The sequence below is a fragment of the Bacillus rossius genome, chromosome 5 (assembly GCF_032445375.1).
Source record: "Bacillus rossius redtenbacheri isolate Brsri chromosome 5, Brsri_v3, whole genome shotgun sequence".
Taxonomy (NCBI): domain Eukaryota; kingdom Metazoa; phylum Arthropoda; class Insecta; order Phasmatodea; family Bacillidae; genus Bacillus; species Bacillus rossius.
This window is the reverse complement of record NC_086333.1, coordinates 80,211,673-80,224,616: the sequence shown is the minus strand read 5'-3', so window position 1 is coordinate 80,224,616 and position 12,944 is coordinate 80,211,673.

The window sequence follows — 12,944 nt, the reverse complement described above, 5'->3', positions numbered from 1 at the left end:
TGGATTCGGGACTCAAAACATCTGCTGGAAAATCAAGAGCATGTCGTTTACTGATAAATTTTACACAATACCAAGTTGTTCCTTCCGTTATTGTGGATATTCTTGTGACATATATTATTCTCCAATGCGTGCCGATTGCATTTGTCCGAAGTGCAACAGAGTAGAGTAGGGACAATCGGCGCCGCAGCGCGCATACAGAGCGCTGGCAACACGGGCCGAGGTACAGTCACCTCGAGTTACTCATCTACAGGCAGGAGAAGCCTTAGGTCCGGCACACACGCAGTGCGTGTGGTCTGCAAGCACTTACACGCACTGTCTGCTGCTGCGCGATGCACGGACTCACTAGCGACGAACAGTTCCCGACCCGCCTGCGGGCAATGCGGTCGGGCGTAACTGCATCTCGGCCCGTCGTGGAGATTCTCATTGCACATTGGCTGCTGGGCTTGTGAGAGTTGCTGAGTGGGACTGACTAATGTCGCACTTCCTCTCAACGCTAGTCTCCCGCCGGCTCAACAAGGAGTGCTGGGAAGACTATAAACATATACAAGAATATAAATATACTAGACTATAAACTGTATACAAGACTATAAACCATATACAAGACTATAGACAATATAAAACACTATAAACGTCAAACAATCATGACATTGTCCGGCTGTAGAACATCCACAAGACTATAAACGTACAACAATCATGACTTCTTGTCCGCCTGTAGAACATCTACAAGAATATAAACGTCAAACAATCATGACTTCTTATCCCGCTGTAGAACATCTACAAGACTATAAAGTCCAACAATCATTACTTGGCCTAATCAGCTCACGAAATCTTGCGGCCTTTACGCGTGACCATTTTGTGTCAGGATAGATTTCAAATGGGCGTGCACCTTCTTTGCTTTAAGACACACTTTGGTGGACCCTGATATAGAAGCGAATAATTATTACAATTAAAGCAACATATAAACAACGTAGATACAAACCCTATTGGTGTATACTAAAGCTTTTAGTTTTCCAACAATTTTTTTTTAAATTTTTGTTTTTTGACTTGATAATGTCTAATAAATCGATGAACGCCGGCTGCACGCACGAAAAAGAGTCCCGTCACGCACATTGTCCCGTTACGCTGTGTCCAGTTACGCTCATTGTACGCTTGCGCCGCATCTATCTCTCTTCCATTCGATTGGAACAACCATCGATTTGACTTTTTCGAGGCACATTAAACTTGAAACACTCCCATTCGTTTCCTACTTTTCCTATCATCGTCCTATCCTTAACAGAATAACACAGATTGGAAGAAGTTAAATAGCAAACATGTATAAAAGTTACAGTTAAAATAATCTCTTCGTTAAAGTAATAAACATATTTGAATTGAGTGCAAATAAAAGTAAATTTATCAATTAAATTGTAGATTTCATTTCGCTCCTTCTTTGTATCCACACAAAATAGTGATAATTCAATAAAAATGGTTCAATTTTATTCATAAAAGTATGCAATCATTTCATCGATGTTTTGTTATGGCGTTGTCACGTTAAACTATCGTCCGTAAACCGGCTTTACAGAAAACAAATTTTTTTTTTCATTAGATCTTCCCTTTCATCTTCTTTATATGAGGTTTTCTGGGGGCCTCTGTCTTCATTCTCAGTGTGTGTTTTATTTGTGTATCGAACTATTCTCTTTAAATTTAAACTTCTAATACTTGTTCATAGTTATAATTCATAAAGAAGAGAACAGGGAAACTATGACGGACCACGTGAGCCTGCCATTGAACTCGCGGCTCTCTGTCTTGCGCAGGGCGGTGAAGGTTATACCGTGTCCCATCCTTAGTTGGCAGTGTGCGTTGTAATGGGCATTATCTCGCTTTACAATGCACGATTTATGCCATTAGCGTTATCCTGTTTTCAGATTTTTCCGTTTCCATATACACGTAAAAAGTACAAAAAAAAATTGGAATCAGCTTTATAATGTAATCAAAAAACTTTAAAATATTAAAAGACCATGCGTGTCCGGAAAGAAAGTGCCGTTTGGCCATTGAAAGAATAAACTCATGAAACGAGTTTTTTTATTGAAAATTTTAGTTTGCTACATATCTACATCACATTTTCACATAGTCGCCATTCATTTCCAAGCACTTTACACAAAGCTCTAAAAGTTTCTTTAACCCCTCTACATAGGAGTTCGCCCCCTGGATGCCTCGGCCATAGGTATCATGTACTTCGAATACGCAATGCGTGTAGCCTAAGTACAGGCGCTCAGTAAACATCTCCGGAAAACTTTTAAGCAATCTCCGTGCTGAAGTCGAAAAATGATGGCTACCGTTTTTTTTTTTACGAAAAGGGCTACATTTTGATTGATTTAATGAAACGTGAGTCAAAAAATTACATAAATGTACAAAACTACGATTGTCAACTTTTTTAATGTCCAGGCGGCGAACTCATATGCAGAGGGGTGTAATAAACTGGTAGAGCTTTGTGTAAAGTGATTGCAACTGAATGGCGACTATGTGATAATGTGATAATGTGATGTAGATATGTAGTAAACTAAAACTTACAATAAAACCTTTTTGTAATGAGTTAATTTTTTTAATGATCAAACGGTACTTACGTTCCGGTCACGCCTCGTGTGAGTTTATATACATAAACACACACATATATATGTGTTTATATATTTATTCTGACAGGAAAAAATTGAATGAGAATTTTAAATACAATTTTTTCTATTCATCAAGAGCATCATCTAATAATATTCCATTTTAATATAAATAAAAAAAAACTTAAAGACGTCATCTTGGTTTCAAACATTTATGCCTAAATCTTTTTCCATATAGGCCTAATTTAATATTAAATTTTGTTGGCTCTGTTTAACCATGGTACAGGATTAATTTAAATTTCTTGTTATTAACAGTTACCGACTGCTGAAAATATTTTCTCTTGTGAAATAATAATATATGTATTTATGACTGAAAACTTTTCTTTCAGAATGTGTGCAGCTGTAATGATAATGTCAACAAATAGGAAATTCGAAAATATTTAAAGAGCTTATTGTAATAAACGATGGTATTGGAAACAGTATTCTTAATGCTGACGAGCCAGTCGCTCTGTGCTGCACTCCGAGCGTGGCACAGCCTGTAGCAGGGTTCGCTCTGAGCACAGGCGTGCAAGGGGGGGGGGAGAGGGGGTAACCCCCCACCCCCTCCACACAGGCTACAACTACTAGAAAATATCGATTCCGTCTGCTCTGCCGCGAGGCGCATCTAGCCTTGGCGCGCTGGCAGAGGCGATGAGCAGACCCCCCTTCCCCCCCACCCGGCCAACAACACCCCCGTTAATGCCATGCCCAGCAATATCTGTAATTGTAAATATCTGCAAATATAATTATTTTTTTTTCCTAACCTAAATTAAAACTAAGTGTGTTTGGGAGGGGTCTGGGTTAGGGAGAGACTCTAAGTGCGTCTCAGGCCGAAGCCTGTACGCTCTAAACATGCAGGGTTTAAGCCATGCGGGAGAGGAAGCATGCATCGTGTGCTAGGAGGGGGATTGGCCAGCCATGGCAACGTTTTAGTCATGACTAACTCCCCTCAACCTGCATAGACACAGGGAAAACCTTGGGCACTTACATGCGGGATGCAAAAATTCATGCATTATTGGCAAGCAGGTTGAATTCGGGTATGGAAACCCACTCTTTATAAATCCTCAAAACATAGCTCCACAGCCAACATCAGACAGATCGCCCCCTTATTGGCAAAACGAGCCCGGCCAACCAGGTGAAAGGAAGGCTCTTGATTGGCCCACAGCAGCAGCCAGTCAGGAAACATCCTTCCCCTCAGGCGAGAGCATATAAAGGTCAGGACAACTGGTAAGAACCTCAGTTGGTTAGCTGCTCCCTGATGATGGCGACTGCTATGTCGACCAGAAACGTCGGTGAATTATTCGCCAAGGACACGCGGCTACAACCCAGAAGCCAAGCTACTTCCAGACAATGGCCGTGAAAGCCTGCGAACATTATTAATATTTGTAAATGAATTGACTTGAATATTTCTGTTCCATTGACGGAAAGGAGCGTGGAGGAATCCGCGGTCCAAGGATCTTGGAGCGCGGGCAACCGCTGCAAGACCTCAAGGAAGGACTTTGTTGTCCCAGGCGCTTGGACAGTACTGTTTCAGTCACCGCCATTCCCAGACACGAACTCAGTACTGACCGCCCGTGAACTCACGAGGATACCTTCCGATAGCAGCCCAGTCGCTACAAACGTCGGACACTTCTTATTAATTATACACACTGTGCACTAACTAAGTCAACATTTCGTTATGAAACGATAAAAAAAAAATGTATAGGTGCGTGTACTTATGTAGGCGCATTACTTGGCGTAGTAAAATATTTACTTTAATTTTGCATGCAAATAATTAATTGAAATGAAATAATATAAATGATCTGGAGTGATATTTTAAATACTGTTTTGTAACGTATAAATTCATTCAAATTAAAAAAAGTAAAAAAAAGGCTCATTATCAAATATTAATATAAACACGTGTATATTTAGTAACACAATTTAGATCAATTTTAGTTAATGATGAAAATCAATAAATATGAAGAATGTCTGTTCTTATTTATTAATTTTAAGTATTTATTAAATAGTAATGTAATATTTTTAATGCAAATGAACACATGTAACTAACCCAGTTTCCGATAGCAGCAAAGGCCTTGGGTGAGGTCCCGTGTGCAGGTGAGTGTAAGCGTTTCCCCGCGCTTAACTGAATCCATCAACACATTTTCTCGATGAGATTCTTCATTAGAATTTCCCATTAGTAATTGGCCACGATTCAATAATTTACCTTTTTTTTAAATTATGGTATTCGAACACTTCAACTTAACAAATTAACATAAAATATTTTTATTTAAACACATTTTATAATACCGATTTTCGCAAATAAAAATCAGTTTATGCAAACACTCGTTAAAATTTTATTTTCTAAAATTTTTGGTAACATTAATTTGTTTTTACCTTTATATAGTGGGAATATAAAATTATCTTTGAAATATTTGTGCAATGGGAGTGCGTGACTTGATGTAAGCTTATGGACACTGGCACACTCGCGGACTGTGCATTGGTTACGTAGATCCACCCGAGATGCAAACACGACCTCAAATCCTGAAGGAGGGGGAGGGCACATAGTGAAAACCATTCTTACATACGTAATATTTTACTGCGCGTGGAAGACTGTTTCAAATATTACCTTTAATCGTAATACGCATTTTACAAAATACTAAAAATATTTTTTTTAGTGTAACTGAACCTTTTATAACGGAATTGAACTATTTAACGCTTCTCAGGGTAACTCTGAGTGGAATCTCATGCAATAACAGAAAGAGGGGTCCGGGAATTCTCACGTGTCCTCACATTTTGGTGCTGGTGGTCGGTGGGAGGGATGTCAAAAATAGCAAAAACCGTCATTACTTAATTAATGAGCGGCGCCTAAGACCCCCGCCTACCCGGGCACACACACGGTGCGCAGAGCTTCAGGAAAAAAACAACGCGTTTTAAAAAAATACTATAAAATATTCTAGTCTGTTTACAAAAATCATTTAAGTATTCTCCGAGGGCCGATGAGTACGGATTAAGTTTTTAAATTTTATTTTCAGAAGAGTTAAAATGGCTAAAAGGCGTATTTTTTTTCAGAGTTATTTCAGAGTAAGAAAAGAACTTGAGGGACTAGCATTAGACCTTTAGCTTCATTTCTTACGGTAACCGCTCAAAGCTCTTAGTTGTCCTGTGCACTGGGAGAAGACTGCGCGCCAGTCCAGAGGAGACACCGCGCTAGAAGCACCAACGAGCGTCGCGCTTATCATCCCGCCTCGCTGACATAGGCGGGCCCCTTAAACATTCGGAAGCATAGTTACGCACGATAGACTAAGGGTGTATTGATTCCAATATGGCGCCTGGAGGCATGGCGGTGCTGGCCAGCTGCACCGGGCATCCACAGTTGGCACTCCTGCTGCAAGAAGACAGGCGGGCAGGCCGCTGCTATCAAAACCCCTGAGCAATCAAGGAAAGCGAATTAAAACCGTATTACGGACACTTGAATACCCTGTCGCGAGGCCGCCGGGCGAAGGGGAGGGGGGGTAGCGGGGCGGGAGCGCTGGAGGGGGGAAACTGGGGCGCGCGAGCTAAAAATAGCCGGCGGAACAGCGGAGGGTGGGAGGGGCGATGGCGTCACAGTGACGTCACACCACGTCATTGCCTCCCCTCCCCGCTCCAAGGGGTGCAGCGGGCGACACGTGTGGCGGCCCGTGACGTCATAGCGGCGGCTCGGGGTCACCGCAGGGCTGCCAACCTGCCCGTGTCGCCGGAGATCCTGGCAGGGTCGCCAACCTCAATGACTTGCATCTGGAGCTGTTTTAGGAGCGTGCTGTGCATTCCTGGTCGCTTCAGTGCTGCCAACCCTCTTTAGACGTCTGTCATGTTGCGACTGAAGCTATCCTTTCTGGGTACTGTACCAATGATACTGGCAGGAACATTAACCGCCTTGAGTTTCATCTGGAACTGTTTTAGGAGAGTGTTGTACATTCCTGGTCGCTGCAGTGCTGACAACCCTCTTTAGACGTCTGTCATGTTGCGACTGAAGCTATCCTTTCTGGGTACTGTACCAATGATACTGGCAGGAACATTAACCGCCTTGAGTTTCATCTGGAACTGTTTTAGGAGAGTGTTGTACATTCCTGGTCGCTGCAGTGCTAACAACCCTCTTTAGACGTCTGTCATGTTGCGACTGAAGCTATCTTTTCTGAGTGCTTTACACTGCTAGCAATCACTTTGCTGCCCACACTACTTATGTGGCTAAATTGTTAAGATCAGTTACATTGTTTTTGCTGCTATAACGCTCGACATGAATGTATAGGGCACAGTTCTGACTGGAAAGCGCAGTAGATATTTATCATGGTCAATACCAATGTACTGCGCTGGCTTGGTCAATCAGCATCAATATTCGTCGGATTGATTCACAGGAATCACGTGTTACCTCAACATCTTCAAAAGCTGTTGCATCGTGCAGCACGACAAGAAGCAGTATTTTCCTCGCGTAAATGAAACTACTTTCTTCGCAACAAGGACGCGTGGACTACATCTATACGCACGGCTGTGCATTTGAACTACTCTAGATCATTATATCTGAGCGTTTGTACGTTTTTTTTACCGCCAGGCGTCAGGAACTTATGGCGGCGGAGAAATAAAACTTGGGACAGGAAGATGCAGAGGAGGAGATCAACGTAATTCTGCTGGTGTTTCCTGAGAAAACAATCGTTGCGTGCATTTTTAAAAAAAATATATATGAGTAGAGACCTGCAAAGTTCGCGGATTCATTGACCTCTAGGATAGACTCCACAGTCATTTAAATACTCGTGGAAATGACACCTGTTCATTGGCTACTGACGCGTGAGACGTCTCAACTAGGCTGTCCGTGATTCGGCACTTTCTTGGTTTAGTGTTTCCCATTGGCTCACAGATCCCCGGATAAAATGTGGGCCAATCGCAGAAGCGGTACGAATAGTTGTTTTGATGCTAGCCTGTCGCGAAATGAGTCCGCGAATTTTGCATGTCTCTATATATGAGACATGCAATTATGTTCAGAGTTTCGTTTATTGGTTAATTCCTGTTACCTGATTAAAATTTATAATATTTTATGTTAATCAGGTTAAATTAAAACATTCCTTATTCAGGCGATTGCTATGCCATGAAACTGCTGAGAAACACTAACGTTGAAGACGATTTCCCTTCCCTTGAGGTCTATCGAAGCCCTCCTTGTGTTGCAACCGTGAGAGAGCATCCCGCACCTAAAAAAAAAAAACATGTGGTGACATCTGTTGGTAAAAACGCAGCACTACTTGGCCATGAATCTTTCAAAGTGGGTAATTAACTCTCTTGATAGATGACTGAAATTCGTATTTAAGTTATTGTTTCAATTTAATAACTCTCAGTATTCATATGGTGTTTGTCGCAAAGCTAATATGGCTTCCGGACGATGCCTGCAATGTTATCGAAAGGACACAGGTGTAATTTCTGTAGCAAAGGATTTCCATCGAGAAAAAATACCAAGCATCATGAGAAGACCGAATGTAGTTTGTGTCCTCACCAAAAATCATTTCTTTACAATCAGTGCAAAAAATCCTTTGGTCGAAGATGTATCTTAAATAAACATCTCAAGATCTGTGACTATAATGATATCGAAGAATTTAAAAACGCTGGTGCCAATTTGGAATTGAAAGCTAACGAAGGGAGTATCATCTCATGGGAAATGAAATAACATTTACGTCAAATTCTAGTCGTCTCCGCGAATTTGAGAACAATGTAGAAGCGTCTGAAGCTGACAAGATATTAGACTGTATTGAAACACCTGAAACTGACAAGATAGTAGGCTGTACTGAAACACCTGAAGCTGACAAGATAGTAGACTGTTTTGAAGCACCTGAAACTGACAAGATAGTAGGCTGTACTGAAACACCTGAAGCTGACAAGATAGTAGACTGTATTGAAGCACCTGAAGCTGACAAGATAGTAGACTGTACTGAAACACCTGAAACTGACAAGATAGTAGACTACTGAAACACCTGAAGCTGACAAGATAGTAGACTGTACTGAAATACCTGAAACTGACAAGATAGTAGACTGTATTGAAGCACCTGAAACTGACAAGATAGTAGGCTGTACTGAAACACCTGAAGCTGACAAGATAGTAGACTGTATTGAAGCACCTGAAACTGACAAGATAGTAGACTGTACTGAAACACCTGAAACTGAGAAGATAGTAGACTGTACTGAAACACCCGAAGCTGACAAGATAGTAGACTGTATTGAAGCACCTGAAACTGACAAGATAGTAGGCTGTACTGAAACACCTGAAGCTGACAAGATAGTAGACTGTACTGAAGCACCTGAAACTGACAAGATAGTAGGCTGTACTGAAACACCTGAAGCTGACAAGATAGTAGACTGTACTGAAGCACCTGAAACTGACAAGATATTAGACTGTACTGAAGCACCTGCAGCTGACAATATATTAGACTATACTGAAACACCTGAAGCTGACAATATATTAGACTATACTGAAACACCTGAAGCTGACAAGATCGGGGACAGTGATAAAGTACTGAGACCAAAACGTTAGAAATGGCGCGTTAAAATAAATTATTCTAATCAAGATTATTCTGATAAAGATTTTAATGACTTTGAGGTTCGTCTTAAAACAGAAGAGTTCAGAGATCTTCAAAAAACATTAATAAACTTTTAAGGAAGACGACAGCAGTAGAAGAGATTGATTACGTGTAATGGGAAGGCCCTAACATATTGTTCGACAGGTTAAGACTTCTTCTTGCTTCGCAAAATGCTGAAAATTTATCCATCACCAAAGAAGCATGGACTATACTTCAAGAACTGAAAAAAATGCGAGTTACATATAATACTTAATTATATAACCCGCTTGATGCTGTTAAAAGTGAGCCAGATGGAGCCAAACCCAGATGGAGGTAATGTAGCAAGGTGGAGCCAAATGTCGTTACTGTGGCGAGATTTTTTCAAGCAACGGTAATGCACTCCGACTCGAGAAGAGAGAATGTGCTAGGAATACATCTTGCAAGAAATTCAGCTGTGATAAATGCTATAAGCGGTTTGCCAGAAAAAAAATTGCCAGTCATAGGGACTGTCAACAGAAGTGGAAACTTAAAACTTTGTTTTTAAATATGTAATATGACATCATTTCTACGTCAAATGTACGTAAGAAAATGATTTTGGTATTATATCAGTACGATGTCACCATGATATAATTATTTATCCTTGCATCATTTTTTAGTCACAACAGATGTCAGTGGTATGTAAAAATTACGTAAAAATTCACTACCCAGCTATGACTTACCAGTGATGTCAGACCTAGTTAATGTATTCACGTGGTCAATTTAACTTCACTTACTGCTACTGCAGCATGTCGGTGACCCGAACTCACAAGATTTTACCCATACAAAAAATTAGTCCAACACGCACCTGATACAGTCGAGTATATACAATGTATTAGTGTATATATGCGTATACATGCACACAGGCCGCTGCGCGTCGCCAATCTGGCGCAAAACGTCACTAGCATGTCGGTGACGCAAACGCGGCCAAAGAAGTTTTCACTTCACTAATATGAAAACATGCAAAGGCCGTGTTGGGTGGCAGAAAGAAAAGATTTCGCTGCTACTGCGATATTTCGACGTGCTTAAGAGTACACCGGGAGTTGGTATACCACAGCAGTAACATCAGCATCTGGTCCAGGCCTGAAAGGTTCGTCTTCATCGACTAGATATCCATGTAGCTACTGTGATACGTCGTTCGCATCTTCCCATGACGCACGAAAACATGAGCGGAGTAAATGTACGAAGAATCCTTCACATATGAAGCAGGGCCGCAACTAGGGGGGGGGGGGGAAGTGGGGCATACGCCCCGGGCGCAAAGCTGTGGGGGCGCCGAAATCGCTTGCATTGTAATTCCTACTACAACTGGTAACTGGTAAAAAGTTTTTGCATGGAAGTTACAGTAGCACAGAAACTGTTACATGTAGGTATGGAAAATGCTTAAATATCACCATTTTTCCGTGGGAGGGCCCCCGGACATCCGCTTTATTGGTGTGGTATGTACAAAAACAGAGTGGGGGGCGCATGAATCCATTCATACCCCGGTTGCCAGAGACTCTAGTTGCGGCCCTGGTATGAAGGTTCGCTGCGATAAGTTCCATGTTTGGTTTACACATATTGATAATCTGAGACGACCTGCTGAAAACGGTTTAACGATGGAGTTCGATTATCTACTGTGGAACTTCCTGCGGAAATATCATCACCTCGGTTTAGTTCAGAGACTCGCATTCGTACGAGCACACAAACATATGTACAACCACCGATTGCGACGATGTCTGGACATGACCCAAAACCTAAGACTGTCGTTGATGCATTGCAGGTAAATGATAATGGATTATACCTAACTAAATCCGCATTTCGTGGAACACTGAAATACTACTATTCTTTAAATAACTTGGGTGAATAATAATACATTTGTACTTTTACAGATGATATCATCTTACTGATGAAGTAGCGACACACGAAGCTTTAAAAAATTATTTATGGTTGGACTGCTTCTCAAAATGGCCGACAAGATGGTGGTTGCCATGGTGGTCTGGTAATAAATTCTACTACTGCACTCTAACGAGTAAAAAAAAAACAATATGGCAGGTGCACACACTAGCAGATGCAAACAAGATGGTAGATCCAAGATAGCTGTCATGACATAAATGCGTTTTTAATTAAAAGTGTTCAAAAAATATTTCTGATATTTTTATATTTTTATTAAAATTTTATTAATTTTCTCTTGGCGAGATCGAACCGAGGACCACCCGGAATAGATGGAGTAAGAGGTTTTATTTTTCATTTTTTATAATTTTCTGAAATTTTTTTAATAAAGTTTTTTTTTCTAGTTTTAAGGTAAAAATTGAATCGTGGTGTCGAATTTCACTTGAGGTATTATATTTCATTCGCATGAGGGTCAAAGTTCACGATCCTGGCTTAGATGCTTATTTATTTTTAATTTTCTAGAGTCTAAAGCCTCTTATAGGAATTTTAAAGCCTCCGGAATTTCGGAGGATTAAAACGGGAATTTTTTCCTTAAAAATTAAAATTTTTCCTTAGAAATAAGCGAATTTTTAGGGATTTTGTGTCATTTTTGAGGAATTTTGAAGAATCTTTCTCTATAAAATCCAATATGGCGGTCAGTCATTGGCCTGCATCACGCACCACAGCCTGAAGCCTGCACCAGACTTCCCATTACCCGACTACTCGCGTAGTGTAAGTTAGTAGTAGTTGCCATAGTAAACTTAAATAAGAAGTGAATGAAAACCATCTCGCATTTTCATTTAAGAAGTTGGGAGTTTCTATGAAGTGTTAGTTTATGTAAAAATTTATAATTCATGGGTATTCATTTTCTAATAAACGTAGGTTTTAATCAGAGAATTTCTAATTACAAGTAAACATATATTTTTGAGTAAAAATAAAGGAATGAGGCCAACCTAGTATGAAATATTCAAACCGATGTACTGAGTTTAGTTATGTATTTAATTTTACTATAGCAACTAAACAAAACATTTTAAATGGTTAATTCATAATGACTTAAAGCACAACTTTTATAATCCAATAATTTGTTATTAAAAAAATCAATAATATTTCCGGATATAAGGTTCGAATCCCGTCCCACGCTCTTCCGTTGTCATTAAAACCACACGCACTGTCGCCGCGCTACCAAGACTGTGGTGAAATTGAAGGAGACTAGCGTCTTTTAATAGAGTAATGCCAGTTTTTTTTTCTCGCGTGTTTTAAAACTTGTGGCTACTTCTTTTCATGAATATTTAAGTTTTCCAAACATACTCCAGGATAGTTTCACTATCACAAAGTTTTATTTGTCACACCAATACGTTTGGTGCGTCCCCTAGTGACTACGAAAGTGAATATGTACGGATGTATGTTGCTACACGTGTGTCCGTCCATCTTGACTACTTCGACTCGTGGGTAAAGTAGAAAAATATAACAAGTTCTAGTACAGTTTTGGCTTAGACTTCGGATATGAAAACTTTTATACCCAGAACCAGACCTCTTGGAAGGGGTACTAACAGGAGATGGGATGAAAACTGTTAAGGAAGTGTGTATCGAGTGGGGCTGGCTTTATCACCTGGCCCCGTGACCTGGCTTAGGACGTGAAGAATCCGGCTGTAGCGATGTCACACGCTTAGACTGCAGTGCAGATCACGTGATGAGCACTGTTGCCAGATCGAGGTCAGTGGACACTCACTACGATGTACCTCAGCTAAGGGAATGCAGTCTGCGCTAAATCAAACAACGCGTGTTTATCGGCTTGGGTAAACGCGACATTTTTTAGGCGCGC